The sequence below is a fragment of the Dama dama genome, chromosome 1 (genome assembly GCF_033118175.1).
Source record: "Dama dama isolate Ldn47 chromosome 1, ASM3311817v1, whole genome shotgun sequence".
NCBI classification, from domain to species: Eukaryota; Metazoa; Chordata; class Mammalia; order Artiodactyla; family Cervidae; genus Dama; species Dama dama.
In genome coordinates this window covers 47,697,631-47,712,022 of record NC_083681.1, presented here as the reverse complement: position 1 = coordinate 47,712,022, position 14,392 = coordinate 47,697,631, and the positions used below count along the sequence as shown (strand labels likewise).

Sequence of the window (14,392 nt, the reverse complement as noted above, 5' to 3'; positions counted from 1 at the left end):
TAAGAAATAATAGCTGTGAAGTTCCCAAACTGGGGGTAGGAATTTGATATACAAGTCGATGAAGTTAAGAGAACATCTAAAGATCCCATTGCAAAAAGATCTTTTCCAGGACAAGATAATAAAATTGTCAAAATTAAATACAAAGAAAGAATTTTAAAGGCAGCCAGGGCAAAAGGGATGGTAACCTACAAAGGAGTTCCTATTGGACCATCAGCAGATTTTCAGCAGAAACCCAACAGGCTAGGAGGCAGTAGAATGACATTTTCAAAATACTCAAAGATAAAACTTGTCACTCAAGAATACTCTATCCAGCAGAGTTATTATTCAGATATGGCAGGGAAATACTTACCCAACAAGCAAAAGCTGAGAGAGTAGATGAACCCTAGACCTTCCTTACAAGAGATGCTAATAGGAGATCCTCTAGCAGAATCAAAATGGCAAAAATACTCAAAACATTCAGCAAGGTGATAAAGAGACAGAACCAGAAAATTATGAAGAGCTATTTTTACCCTGTCACTAATCCATTCTTCTTGTATCACAATGTGTGATAACTTCAGGTGAACAGGGAAGGGACTCAGCCATACGTATACAGGTATCCGCTCTCCCTCAAAACCCTCTCTCATCTAGGCTGGCATATAGCATTGAGTAGAGTTCCGTGTGCTATATGATAGGTCTTTGTTTATCCACTTTGAACACAGCAGTGTAAAACGTCATTCTAATCGTCTAATTTTCTTTACTTATTAAACATCCTGACCCAGTGCCTAAAGATTTGATAAAAAGATAACTTCAAAAAAAAAACTATTTAAAATATCTGAGTGTTTGTAGTTTGGATGGTAATAGCAATATAATAACAATTAGTATTACAGCACCATTGGGCTGCATCCTCCAGCCTGCAAGCCCTGTACCTGCCGAATCTCAAGACCAAAGAGAAAGCCCAAAGTCGATGACAGAGACATGTTTAATGGACAGAGGAAACCTTATGTGTGTAAAGCGATGTCCTGGAGCAATGCCCACTGTCTGCATCAGATAGAGGACAGAACACAGCAGCAGTCTTGCTGTTGGATAGAACTGCCAACAGCAGTGTTGAGGAGCTAGGGAAGCTGTCTGAGGGGTGAAAGTGAAGTGTGTCTGACTCTTTGCGACCCCATGGAGTATACAGTCCATGGAATTCTCCAGGCTAAACTACTAGAGTGGGTAGACGTTCCCTTCTCCAGGGGATCTTTCCAACCCAGGGATCTAATCCAGGTTTCCTACATTGCAGGTGGATTCTTACCAACTGAGCCACTAGGGAAGCCCAAGAATACTGGAGTGGGTAGCCAGTCCCTTCTGCAACAAATCTTCCCGACCCAGGAATCGAACCGGGATCCCCTGCATTGCAAGCGGATTCTTTACCAGCTGAGCTATCAGGGAAGCCTTAAAGATAGAGCACCCCTAATACTGGTTTCTCGGTTACCAGGGAAACAAGCAGAGGGGCTAAGGAACTTCATGGGGTAAAATCTTCCCTTTGAAAAACTAGCATGGTGGAGTCATTCTGATCTAAGGATTAGAACAATCACTAGCCAGGGCCAGAGGGAAGGAAGTACACAGGTTTTTGCTGATTAGGCTCTCAGTTTAAGAGGGAAGATCAGTCATGTGTGTAGAGTGTAAGTAAAGCAGGGACTGGTGGATCAGAGGATAACAGAGAGAAAGTCTGCTCATACAGGCAACCAATGATTATTTAGGCCATGAAATGTCTTGAGAAGTTTCTTAAGCACTTCCCAAGTGCAATTATTATCCTTGACAAAGCGAAAATAAAATTAAGTCAAAGGAAGTTTAAGGTCACCAGCCCAAAGTCATATAATTAGTGAGCATTCAAGTTAGATTTTGAATTGAAATTTGCCTAACTCACAACCACTTAGGGAGAAAAAATCAATATTTATAATTTCTTTTAAAAAGTTTCACTAATTATATTGCAGAGAAGGGTATAAAATTGTTTGAAAACAAGTCCATTTTGTAAAGAAAAATTCTGATTTTTTTCTAGTATAGAATAACGGGTTAGCTGATTCTTAATCTCACCTTTTATCATTATACTCCACTGACTCTTAGTTTATTTATCTTTACAGTTAGTGACAAACAAGCAAAAAACAACAAAGACACAGCATGCGATAGAATTTCTGGAAAGTTTCTACTTCCCAGACTTTTATATGATAAATACTTCATAAAGAGAATTCCCTCCCAATAATTTTTATCTTTTAAAAGAAATCCAGGAATTGTCTGTCAAAAACATGACTAGAGAAAGCAGTTACATAAATCTTTTTTGTTTGCTTGTTTGCTTTGGTTTTGGTTTGGATTTTGCTCAGGTCGTCCACAGAGAATCAACTTGAAATCTTTGTGTACTTCTCCGTGTTTCTTACCTAGAGATGGTACAGAGCAGTTTATGCCACACAAATCTTTTCTTTTTTCCCTTGGGTTCCTATAAACAGAGATGCTATTCAGCTCCTTGAGGACTTGTAGGAACCTATATAAATCCTACTCAGCAGGGTAAGAAAGCTGAAGGCACTGACAAGAAGACACAGGTAAAATAACATAGTCATAGAATACCAGAAAAATGGGATAGAAAGTAAGACTAAACAGGGAGAGTTATTTCTATGAACTGGACAAGCATGTATGTATTACTGTTACTGAACTCAGGTTTGGTTGCTCTCTGCTTAAAAGCCAGTACTCAAGAGACAAGTGTTGCATGGACAGGAAAGTTTGCTTTATTGTGGAGGCTGACCATCTGGGGAGAAGGTGACTAGACTCGCATCTAAGAACTAGCTCTGAACATTCTACTTGACCATAAAAGTTTTTAAAGGGAGAAAGAATTTAGTTGCAGTTAGTAATTTGAGAAAGGGGTCAGAGTTTTTGTTATCTTCCACTGTGTGCAGACTTTGTTTTGCACAATAAATCACAGATTTATTGGTGATGAGGGAGGTGTTCTAGGACTCATGCTTAGCATGACGTTATCATCCTCCACCTGGGTAAGGGCCTTAGTTCTGCAGAACAACTCGATGGTATTGTCATGTTTCTCCCTTGATGAAGAACCAAAATCCTGCTTTATCATCACACTATTGTTTCTTGATTTCTCCTTTGTTTCTTCAGTCTCTCACTGTTCTTGTTAGCAACTGCTTGAATCTGCCTTTTGGAACTCAGGGAAGGTCTTATGAGGCTGCATGAAGTCCGTTTCCTACAAACAAGAAACAGGGACATGAAAAGGATTTGTACCCACATGGTGCCCACAGTGTTCTGCTCTGGTTCATTACTAAAGAGAAAAGTGAAGGAAGAATAGGGTTGACTGAGCTTGGAAGATCACAGTCTACAAAAGCATAAAAGTTGTGCCAAGGCACTGATTACTGAAGGAAACTTTTTATGGGTAACACTAGTTTGGGAGGAAGGGCACCAAAGAAAATATTTATTAATGATGAAAAAACTGCTGGACCTCTGAGTATAGAGAGAGGATAGTAATGAATCTGCAGAGATTTTGGCTTCCATCATCTGGGACTTCTTCCCTTCCTGTTCTCTTCTGCCTCCCCAATATATTAGTCTTCATATCAGTTAAGATAACATCTATTATGACCTTCAGTCACTTGGAGATTGCTGAGTACCAATTTTCGTTTTCTGACGAGGACAGAAATAGCAAGATTTGAGCTTTTCAACTGCAAGATTAGAGAAAGCACAAGAAAGTTTTACCACTTAGCAATGTTATAAAACAAACTGATGAGATAGTCTATCCAAACAACTGTAGGGGAATAAAATGATTTTTCCTTTATCCTTCTTGGTTCTTGACAAAACCTCCTCTGTAATAAAAGACAGATTAACAGGGGGAAACAAACAGAAGTTTAAGAACATGCATACTTCCTGTATATATGAGACACACAGAGAAAACTGAGTAATTCATAGAAATGGCATAAGCCATCACCTTAAATATCTCTGCAGTTAAAGACAAAGAAAGATTACCAGGGGTCTGTTAATAGGTTACAGGGAAAGCACAGTAAACAAGATTAAAAGACAAGTTCAAAAATGATTATGGGGCAGAGGATGAGATGGTTAGATAGCATCACAGAGTCAATGGACATGAACATGGGTGAACTCCAGGAGATGATGAGGGGCAGGGAGGCGTGGAATGTTGCAGTCCAAGGGGTCAAAATGAGTCAGATGTGATTTAGCAACTCAACAGCAGCAAAAATTGTTATGCAGATATAGGTCCTAGCCTTGTCTATTGATAAGAGTTTCCAGAGATTCTCTCATCCTCCTCTTCTCATACAGAGACAAAGATACCTTTACAAATGGACTGTCCCTCACAAATGTAAATATCTCTTCCAGAAGTGCAACTGTTCCAAGCTCACTCTGCTTGCTGTGCTCCAGGCCAACGAATCTGAGAGACAAGGTGTTGAGGCAAGAAAGAGACTTTAATTGGGGAGCCAGCAGACTGAGAAGATGGCAGGCTAGTGTCTCAAAATAACCATCTTATTGGGGGTCTGGATGCCAGATTCTTTTATAGATCAGAGAGAAAGAAGCAATGAGGAACTAAAGTCAAAAGGCAGAATAAAGAAGGAGATGCAGAGAGGAAGAAAAGAAAAGTCTTCAGTCTTGCAAATCATCTCCAAGGGAATGCCCAGTCTTCTGAAGGGGTGTGTTAATCTCTTCTATTCACAGGTGGGCAGGGACAAGTTATCTCCATGAGCTGAACAAAGGCACTTTAGCTTACAGTCAAGCAGAGGGGCAGGGTCCTTCAGGCAAGCCATTGAATACAATTATAATAATAAAAGCAAGTCAAAAAAACAGTTTCCAACATGGAGTCGAAATTGGCTTCCTCCCTGCAAAATAACTTTTACCCAATTTTCAGAGATTGTACTATGTCTGCAGTGTTTTTTGTTTTTTGAATAAATAATCAGCTCAGCAGGCATATTTTGGGTAGAAATTTTGCTTCCCCACATATCAATCAATATGAAATTTTAAAGCATTTCTGCAACCTATTGCCTGCTGTATAGGATCCAACTGCTTTATGCACCAAAAGTGTTTTTGCTTTAATCCAACCCTATGAGGCTGTTCCCAAAGGAATACTCCCATTTATTGCTGCAGTTTATTCCAGAAAGTATTTCTTAATCTTTTAATATATGTTATTTTGACAGATATCTGAGCACTGAGGTTTTAAAAATTTAGGTTATTTAATGTCTTTTTCTGACCCCTCTGCCAATATATATCATCCCTAAAAGCTTATAAAGGGCTTCCTTGGTGGTTCAGATAGTAAAGAATCTGCCTGCAATGTGGGAGACCCAGGTTCAACCCTTGAGTCAGGAAGATTCCCCTGGGGAAGGAAATGGCTACCCACCCCCGTATTCTTGCCTGGGGAAATCCATGGACAGAGGATCCTGGCAGGCTACAGTCCATGCGGTTGGGTCACAAAGCGTTGGACACCACTGAAAAACGAACACTTTCACTAAGAGCCTGTAAAAGTTGTTTTTTTTTTTTCTCTCAAGATTCCTAGGTTCTGAAGACAGACATCTTTCCTCACTCTGCCAGAGTTCCTTCATTTCTTTGTGGTTTCATAGGCTCAAAAGACCCAAAAGGAATTGTTGCCTAAAAAGAAATGCACAAGGTGATAGTTACGAGTCAAGTTTTATTTGGGACAAAAGGAGGACTGTAGCCCAGGAGACAGTAATTTCAGATAATTCTGAGAAACTGTAATCTATAGGACTCTAGGGGGCTTTCCTTGGACAGACCCCTCCCCCGTTCTCTGCTTTAGCTACTCTCTGAAGTACTTAGATAATAGTATCAAAGGCACATTTCCTGCATTGTTTTACTGATGTGAAAACCCCTCACCAAACAGAAGACATTAACTACTTAAGACCTTAAGCATATAGCCCCAGACCTATTGGAGCCTAAGTATTGCTAAAGTTAACCCCTGTGACACCACCCTGCTCCCCACCATCAGCCAATCAGAGAATCTTGCACTTGCTGATCCCCTACCCTGCATCACCCCTTTTCTTACCTGGTTCTTAACAGCACTTTGCTGAAACTCTGTGGGGAGCTCGAGGATTTTTAGGGTTTTAGCCATCCCAGTCTCCTTGCATGGCTCTGCAATAAATCTTTTTTTGCTCCAAACTGTAGCATTTTGGTGTGTTTATCCTCACTGTGCATCAGGCTCACAGTGCCTTGCACTAACGAGTTTTGCAAGTCAGCCTAGGAATCCGTCTCTGTGGCAGGTCGACCCCGGGCACTGCAGCTGTCCCTTTTCTGAGCTCCCAGCAGCTACTGGAGCCCATTTTTCTTCAGGGATCTGAGAGGGACCGTCTGCAGCAACTGCTGACCGCCCACCTCATGAGGCTGTTTGGAAATGAGAAATGTCTGGAGCTTTGGTCCATATTAGTTGTCCTTGGGGGTGTGTCGCTCCAGCTGCTGCTTCTGTTGTTACTTCCATTTTGGAGAGCAGGTTCAGTTCAGTTCAGTTCAGTCGCTCAGTCGTGTCCGACTCTTTGCGAACCCATGAATCGCAGCACGCCAGGCCTCCCTGTCCATCACCAACTCCCAGAGTTTACTCAAACTCATGTCCATAGAGTCGATGATTCCATCTAGCCATCTCATCTTCTGTCGTCTCCTTCTCCTCCTGCCCCCAGTTCCTCCCAGCATCAGGGTCTTTTCCAATGAGTCAACTCTTTGTATGAGGTGGCCAAAGTGCTGGAGTTTCAGTGTTATAGCCATGCGTTCTGGGAAACAAACTCACTTAGAAGGACAATGCAGATAGTGGAGTGCAGCTTATTACAATGGTGGGCCCAAGGCAGAGTCTCCTCTTAGCCAAGGACCCCGACCAGCATTTGTGAAAACCCCATGTGTATGTGTCCGAACCCACCACGGCAAATTCCTTGAGACTTACAAAGGAAGGGTAAATACAATCACAATAACCCCATCATTCACGTGTTATGTGATCAAACAGTTAATAATCAATAAGCCCACAGTTACATTCCAACCAGTTAATAACCGATAAGCCTGTGGTTACATTCCGATAGAGACTGTCCGGAGGCAGGGGCGATTAGAGTATGTTTTTTCTTAGGCGATGAGTAACCTGGATACGATCTTCAAGGTTCCCCTGTCCAGAGGGGGTCTTATCCTTCCATTGTCGTTCCCACAGGCACTAAGCAGAGAGTTCAGAGTCCATTGGAGAGGCGGCTGAGCACGATCAGCACGGACAGGCCTCAGATGGAGTCCAAGCCCTATGAATTCCTTCTTCGTTAGCTTCAGCATCAGTCCTTCCAATGAACACCCAGGACTGATCTCCTTTAGGATGGACTGGTTGGATCTCCTTGCAGTCCAAGGGACTCTCAAGAGTCTTCTCTCAACACCACGGTTCAAAAGCATCAATTCTTCGGCGCTCAGCTTTCTTCACAGTCCAACTCTCACATCCATACATAACAACTGGGAAAACCATAGCCTTGACTAGATGGACCTTTGTTGGCAAAGTAATGTCTCTGCTTTTTAATATGCTATCTAGGTTGGTCATAACTTTCCTTCCAAGGAGTAAGCATCTTTTAATTTCATGGCTGCAATCACCATCTGCAGTGATTTTGGAGCCCAGAAAAATAAAGTCTGACACTGCTTCCACTGTTTCCCCATCTATTTGCCATGAAGTGATGGGACCAGATGCCATGCTCTTAGTTTTCTGAATGTTGAGCTTTAAACCAACTTTTTCACTCTCCTCTCTCACTTTCATCAAGAGGCTTTTTAGTTCCTCTTCACTTTCTGCCATAAGGGTGGTATCATCTGCATATGTGAGGTTGGAGAGCAAACAGGAGGCTAATTATAAATTTCTTAACTGGAGCCCATCTATCTCTTGTCCCAGGAAATGCAACAGGAGGCTAATTGTAAACGTTTAACCTGGAGCCCATCTATTTCCTACATCAATGGAACTTTGGTTCCCTTTTTGAACTAGCCTTGGTCATTCTGCAGCTTCATCTCTGATAGGGCGTTGGTTGCGGTTGTCCCTTTTTGGACCGACTGGGCATTTGTTGGGAATTTTCCTTTTTAGGGCTAAGCAACTCTGACCCTGAACAATCATTCTGAATTGCTTGATATTTGCTAATGGTGACTATGAATAATTAAGTGTGGATGATCAGAGCTCTGGTCATCTTACAGTCCCTTGGGGTACTTTTGCAAATTTAAGAGATCCTTTAGCTGTGCTCCCTAAATGAAAAAAATGCCTCAGTGCTCCCTGAGATCTGCAGGGCAAAGGCCTCTAATGGCTTGTCTATTGTATCAGAATGGATCTTTTGCAATTGCTTTTATCTTGCAGGGAGTGGGGAGGGTGGGGGTTGGGGGTGGTATTGTGTGTGAATGGATGTCTCAGTACCTGAGTCCAAATCCCTTACTCTCTTCCTGGTTTTGTTAAGAGTGGCTTGAGAGTGTGAGCATATGCTATGTATTATTGTTTATTACTGTTACTTGTTTTTCTTTTTTTTTTTTTAAACTGAGGTGAATATTTGGAAACTGGAAAAAAAGAGTTCCCTGAATATCCCTCAAGATGGCTGGGTTTTGTATAAGTAGAAAAAAATGTGCATTTTATCCTCCTGGGCCTTTGAGATGTAAATGATCTACCTAGGCCCTCTGGAGCTTATCTGTGTTGCTAGGAACTGAAGAAAAAGGGATGCAGAAATAACATTAAAAAAAAAAAAACAAAAAAAAAAACCCTCAAAACTGCTGGGAATGCTCCCTCAACCAAACTTTACATAAGTTTCATAAGAGATCGTCAATAAAAAACAGTAAAACCATCATTATCTAAGCAAGCAAATTTAATGTATTCTAACTATTCTTTGTAAGCTAGTAAATTTATATTGTTGTTGTTGGTTAGTCAATAAGTTGTGTCCAACTCTTGTGACTCCGTGGACTGTAGCCTGCCAGGCTCCTCTGTCCTTGGAATTTCCCAGGCAAGGAGACTGGAATGGGTTGCCATTTCCTAACCTGCATCTCCTATGTTGCAGGCAGATTCTTTACCACTGAGCCATATAGGACTTTGTTGTTATTCAGTCGCTCAGTTCTGTCTGACTCTTTGCGACCCCATGGACTGCAGCATGTCAGGCTTCCTTGTCCTTCACCGTCTCCTGGAGTTTGCTCAAACTCATGTCACTTGAGTCGGTGATGCCATCCAACCATCTCGTCCTCTGTCGTCCCCTTCTCCTCCTGCCTTCAATCTTTACCAGCATCAGGAGTCTTTTCCAATTAGTCGTCTCTTCACATCAGGTAGCCGAAGTATTGGACACCTAGAACTTTAAGCACTTACAATTCAAATATTTAAAAAGTTAGACAAAATGAGTTTCAAGTTCACGTGGAAGGGGAAATACTATATTGTTGATACTTGATATTAAGGTTAGTTTGTTGATTTAATTAACTTGGTCTAATTAATTAATTAGGTGTTTAGCATCATCAACTTTCATGCTTTCACAAAGTAACATTTTCATTGAAACTAGGTTTAGTAAAAGTTAAATGAAATCTTGTGATATCTGTTGCAAATCTGTCAGTGAGGAAAATAACTTGGTGTGGTAAAATTTTTGAGTTAATTAAACTATAGGAATAATTATGTTCTGAAAATTACCTAAAATAATCTCTCCAGATTTTAGTAAAAATTATTTGCCCTCTCGGTTTTCATTAGAAATTAAGGTGTTTAAAAGTTGGGGATTCTAATTTAAATATATAATTAAAGTTGCTAGACATAATAAAACATTTCACTATATAGTAGAAAAGTGGGTTACATATTTTCTGAAAAAAGAAGTTTTATGCATGGTCAGGTTTATTTTAGATTAAACTTAATTGGGTAAATGGATTTTGTTATTAAAAGTAGACGGGTACAGGACTAGATTTTGTTCCTTTCTGCTAAAAGAACAAGTTTACTTCAAATGCTGCTTTTGATAATATATTGTGTGAACTTCCCTGCCTTTCAATGATCTGATTTTGTTTTGAAATATTCAAAGTGACCTATGATTCTACCAGACCAAATGTTCTTAAAACTTTTTGATATTTTTGATGAACTTCCTATCAAATTCTGGGCTTCCCAGGTGGCACTAGTGGTAAAGAACTTGTTTGCCAATGCAAGAGAAGTAAGAGACTTGGGGTCATTGGGTGGGGAAGATCCCCTGGAGGAGGGCATGGCAACCCACTCCAGTATTCTTGCCTGGAGAATACAATGGACAGAGGAGCCTGGCAGGCTACAGTCTATGGGGTCGCAAAGAGTCGGACAGGACTGAGCAACTAACACACACACACACACACACACACACACACACACACACACACACAATCAAATTCTAATTAAATTTCTTTTGACTTCAGCTTGCTCTGGGATGCTTCAGAGGGCCCCTAAGTCATGAGATATTCCTTCCCAGGCAAATACTGGAGTGGGTTGCCATTCCCTTCTCCAGGGGATCTTCTGGACCCAGGGATCAAACCCAGGTCTCCCACATTTCAGGAAGAGTCTTTTCCATCTGAGCCACCACGGAAGCTCAGCACATTGAGTGGCCTACCGGTGAAATCTTCATCAGATTTGGGAATGAACATTCCTAGCACCACGGGATGAAATGGTCATGAAGTAACCACAAAGCCAAGATCAAATTTATAAATATGAAAGGGCCTTGCCAGCTGAAAACTGCCACTTGCTCTCTACCTCTACAAGGATTAAATCATGGGCCCCTGCAGTTGCTGACCTTGAACACCCCCTGAAAGGAGTTTCAGGGTGGAGATTAGGAATGAGGCACTCTGTGCTCAGGGGTAAAACTGGCAAAACAGGGTCTCAAATTGAAATTTTAAGATTTTTATGAGCCTAAATCATTGCATCTTCTCATATCTAAAAAAGCATTAAAATCACTAATGGTGATGCCTTTTTTGGCCATTTAGGAGAGAAATGCATTTGGATATAAAAATGGAGTAGCTGTCAGACTCAGACACACTTAGTCATTCTCACAGCAGTGTCTATTCAAATTGTAACCCAGCAGAAGCCTGTAGGTACCTCTATCAAGTTTATGATTAACCTCCTTACCTGAACCTTTATTCTTTTTCTTATTCAAAACTTGTTCTCCTCAAGACTGAGAATTATCAAAGAAAAAGGGGGGATTGTAACCCAGCAGGACCCTAAGGGACCTTCCCAGGAGAGGCTTTCCCCATATCTTCTACTTTAGATATACCCAGATAGCAGTATTTGATGCAATGATTTGACTGATAATGTTAACCCTGTAATATCACCCTGTCCCCTCACCCTCAACCACTCAGAATTGTACACTCACTGATCACATACCCTGAAACCCCCTTCCCTTACCTGGTTTTTAAAAATTCTTTGCTGAATTTCCCCCTGTGCAGGGAGCTCAGGGGTGGTGGTGGGGGGAGGGGGAGTGAGTGTAGCACATAAACTCCTCGTCTCCTTGCATGGCCCTGCAATAAGTACTTCTCTGCTCCAAACTTCAATGTTTCCGTGTGCTTGGCCTCACTGCATCAGGCACACAAACTTGCTCTAACAAAACTGTTCCAAAGATGTTGGTATACATATGATCAGTATACATATGATTTTGGTGAAGGGAGAATACATGCAATCAACACATATTTCTTTGTAGAAGATTACTGCTAGTCACCAGGGGCAGAGATCACCATGAAGAATTTTAGTGCTTTTTTAGATACAAGAAGATGCAAGAATTGGGCTCATGAAAAAAAATCTCCTGAAAAAAAATCTAACTATCTGAAGACATGTTCTGCCAGTTTTTCTCAGAGCACAGTGTCTCATTCTTGATCTCCACCCTGAACTCCTTTCAGGGGGTGTTAAAAGTTCAGCAGCTGCAGTGGCTCATAATTTGACCTTTGTAGAGGTAGAACACAAGTGCCAATTTATAGGTGACAGTATATTGTATTGCTTTTTAACTTCATCAGTCTATGCTCTCTCTTCTCCAAACTTTATTGTATCAAAGAATACCCTATAATAATCTTCTCTCTACAGCTATTCTCTCCAACAGTGATAAAACACTCCTACACTTTCCTGCTACAGGGCATAACCACTTTCTGGACAGATAAAAAATTCCTTGGGTTAAAAAAATGACTGATTTATGCTCTCAACTAGAGAATGACAAGCTTTGAGCTAAAACAAGAAAAATAATAAAGCATTTGTGAGCTCATTTCCTGTCTATCTCTTTTTAACTAAATCTCCCTTGACAATATATCACATGATGATTTAACGTGGTTATAGAACTTTAATCTCATGTTTTCCACTTTTCACAGATTTTGCAACAAACTGGTCTTGTGGCTGCCTCCTCTAGTCATGTTTCTGGTTACTAACTCCACTCAAGTCCCCTTCTACTTCATCCTCATGGGCATCCCTGGCTTTGAGGTCTTCCATACCTGGATTTCCATCCCATTTTGTTGTCTCTACACTATCTCTATCATAGGCAACAGCATCATACTGGCTGTCATCAGGGCAGAGCCCTCTCTACATGAGCCCATGTACTTGTTTCTCTCCATGTTGGCACTAACAGACCTGGGACTTACCCTCACCACTTGGCCTGCAGTCATGGGGATCCTCTGGTTCAATGCCTCAGAGATCAACGTTGAGGCTTGCTTTATTCAATTCTTCTTCCTCCATGGATTCTCCTTTATGGAATCTTTAGTGCTGTTGGCCAGGTCTTTTGACCACTACATGGCCATTTGCCACCCCCTCCCTTATTTTTCCATCCTCACTAGGAAAGCAATCTGCAGAATACATCTGGCCATCATTTGCCACTGTCTTCTGGCTGTTCTTCCCACATTTTTCCTCTTGAAAAGGCTTCCCTTTTGTGGCTCCCCTCATCTCTCCCACTCCTACTACCTCCATCAAGACATGATTCACCTGGTGTGTGCTGACACCACTACAAATAATAGGTATGGATTTGTTCTAGCTCTGCTCATTATCATACTGGACCCCCTGCTCATTGTGCTGTCCTATGCACTCATCCTGAGAAGCGTCCTCAGAACTGCCTCCCAGGTTGAAAGGCTCCAGGCCCTCAATAACTGTCTGTCCCACATTTTGGCTGTTTTGGTCCTTTATGTGCCCATGGTGGGTGTGTCCAAGACTCACCACTTTGCCAATTGTACATGTCAGTATGGCCAATATCTATGTACTAGCACCTCCTGTAACGAACCCCATTATCTATAGTGTTAAAACCAAACAGATCTGTCGAAGGATCTTTGATCTCTTTGCCCATAGACAGTTGGAGTAGAGTGTTGAGAAGTGGGCTTTTGGTACTACTCCTTAAAATAATAGTTTGAGAAACTTGAAAAATTATGGTTTGGATGTCTAGTCATATATGAATCAGGAAACAGGGCTGGGAGTTAAATACAGTGTTGTGTTCATTGGATTTGTAATTTAAGCTAAGTTGAACCACCTGCATATGGTGGAGCTGCTTCATTTACATGCGGTTTTTGCATACTAAGTTCCTCAACGTTTGTACCCTGGAATTGCCAAGCTTCTAGTTCAAGATGTGAAATATGTTGTAGACTGAACTACCTGAGTTAGGTAACCTCTCAAAAGTCCTTCAAATGGGGATATCCTGTTTTTAACAGTGTCTCCTCTTGTGAAACCCTCCCCTCACATGCACATGAAGCCTCCAAGTTGCTTCCATTTACACTGTTTCTTCTCAGAAAATGACCTGAGAAGTAATTCTGGATTCAAAAGAAAACAAACAAGGCATCAAATGTGGAGTCTCTTATGATCCAAAATAAGTTCTAGGGCTTCTCCCTCTCACCTCACAGCTTCTGAGTGGCAATTATTTCAACTTGTATTTCTTAGACTTCAGACGTGTACTGGGACATTAATTTGTGAGATAGGTATTCACAGTGAAAATTTGTTGAGAAGGAGATCAGAAGAATCTTGGAAATAAACTGGCTTTCTCTTACGGGTTCATTCATTCATATACTTTTACTTGTTTTTCTTATTTTTTGGACTAGGACCTAGAGTTCAATGATGAATGGATGTTGACATGTTACTTGATATATTCCCAGTCAAACAGAGAATGTATTCAATATTTAACCATTAAATATGATGTTAACTGTGTGCTTTTTCTTACTTAGCTTGAGCAAACTGGTATTTATAATTTATTACTGCCATGATTGGATAGTAGATTTTGTGTAATGCATTTCTGCCTGCATTGAAATGAGCATGTGATTTTTACCCTCTTGTTTCTTATTTAACTCAACTACACTTGCAGTTTTACAATTGCAATATCCTAGTATTTGTTCTGTACTTAAAGCCTATGTTGTTACCTTGAATTTTTTAACATGGTATTTAGTATATATTCATACATTAAGATACAACTAGTCTTTCTTTCGTGATTCTCTTAAGCCAAAACTTCATCTGTTTTTTGATTGATTATCACTT

General features: G+C 40.8%; 1 pseudogene; it reads left to right on the top strand.

The window, feature by feature from the left end:
• The first annotated feature begins 12,301 nt into the window (after positions 1-12,301).
• LOC133053974 (olfactory receptor 51Q1-like) lies at positions 12,302-13,235 on the top strand (annotated as a pseudogene).
• The last annotated feature ends 1,157 nt before the right edge of the window (positions 13,236-14,392 follow it).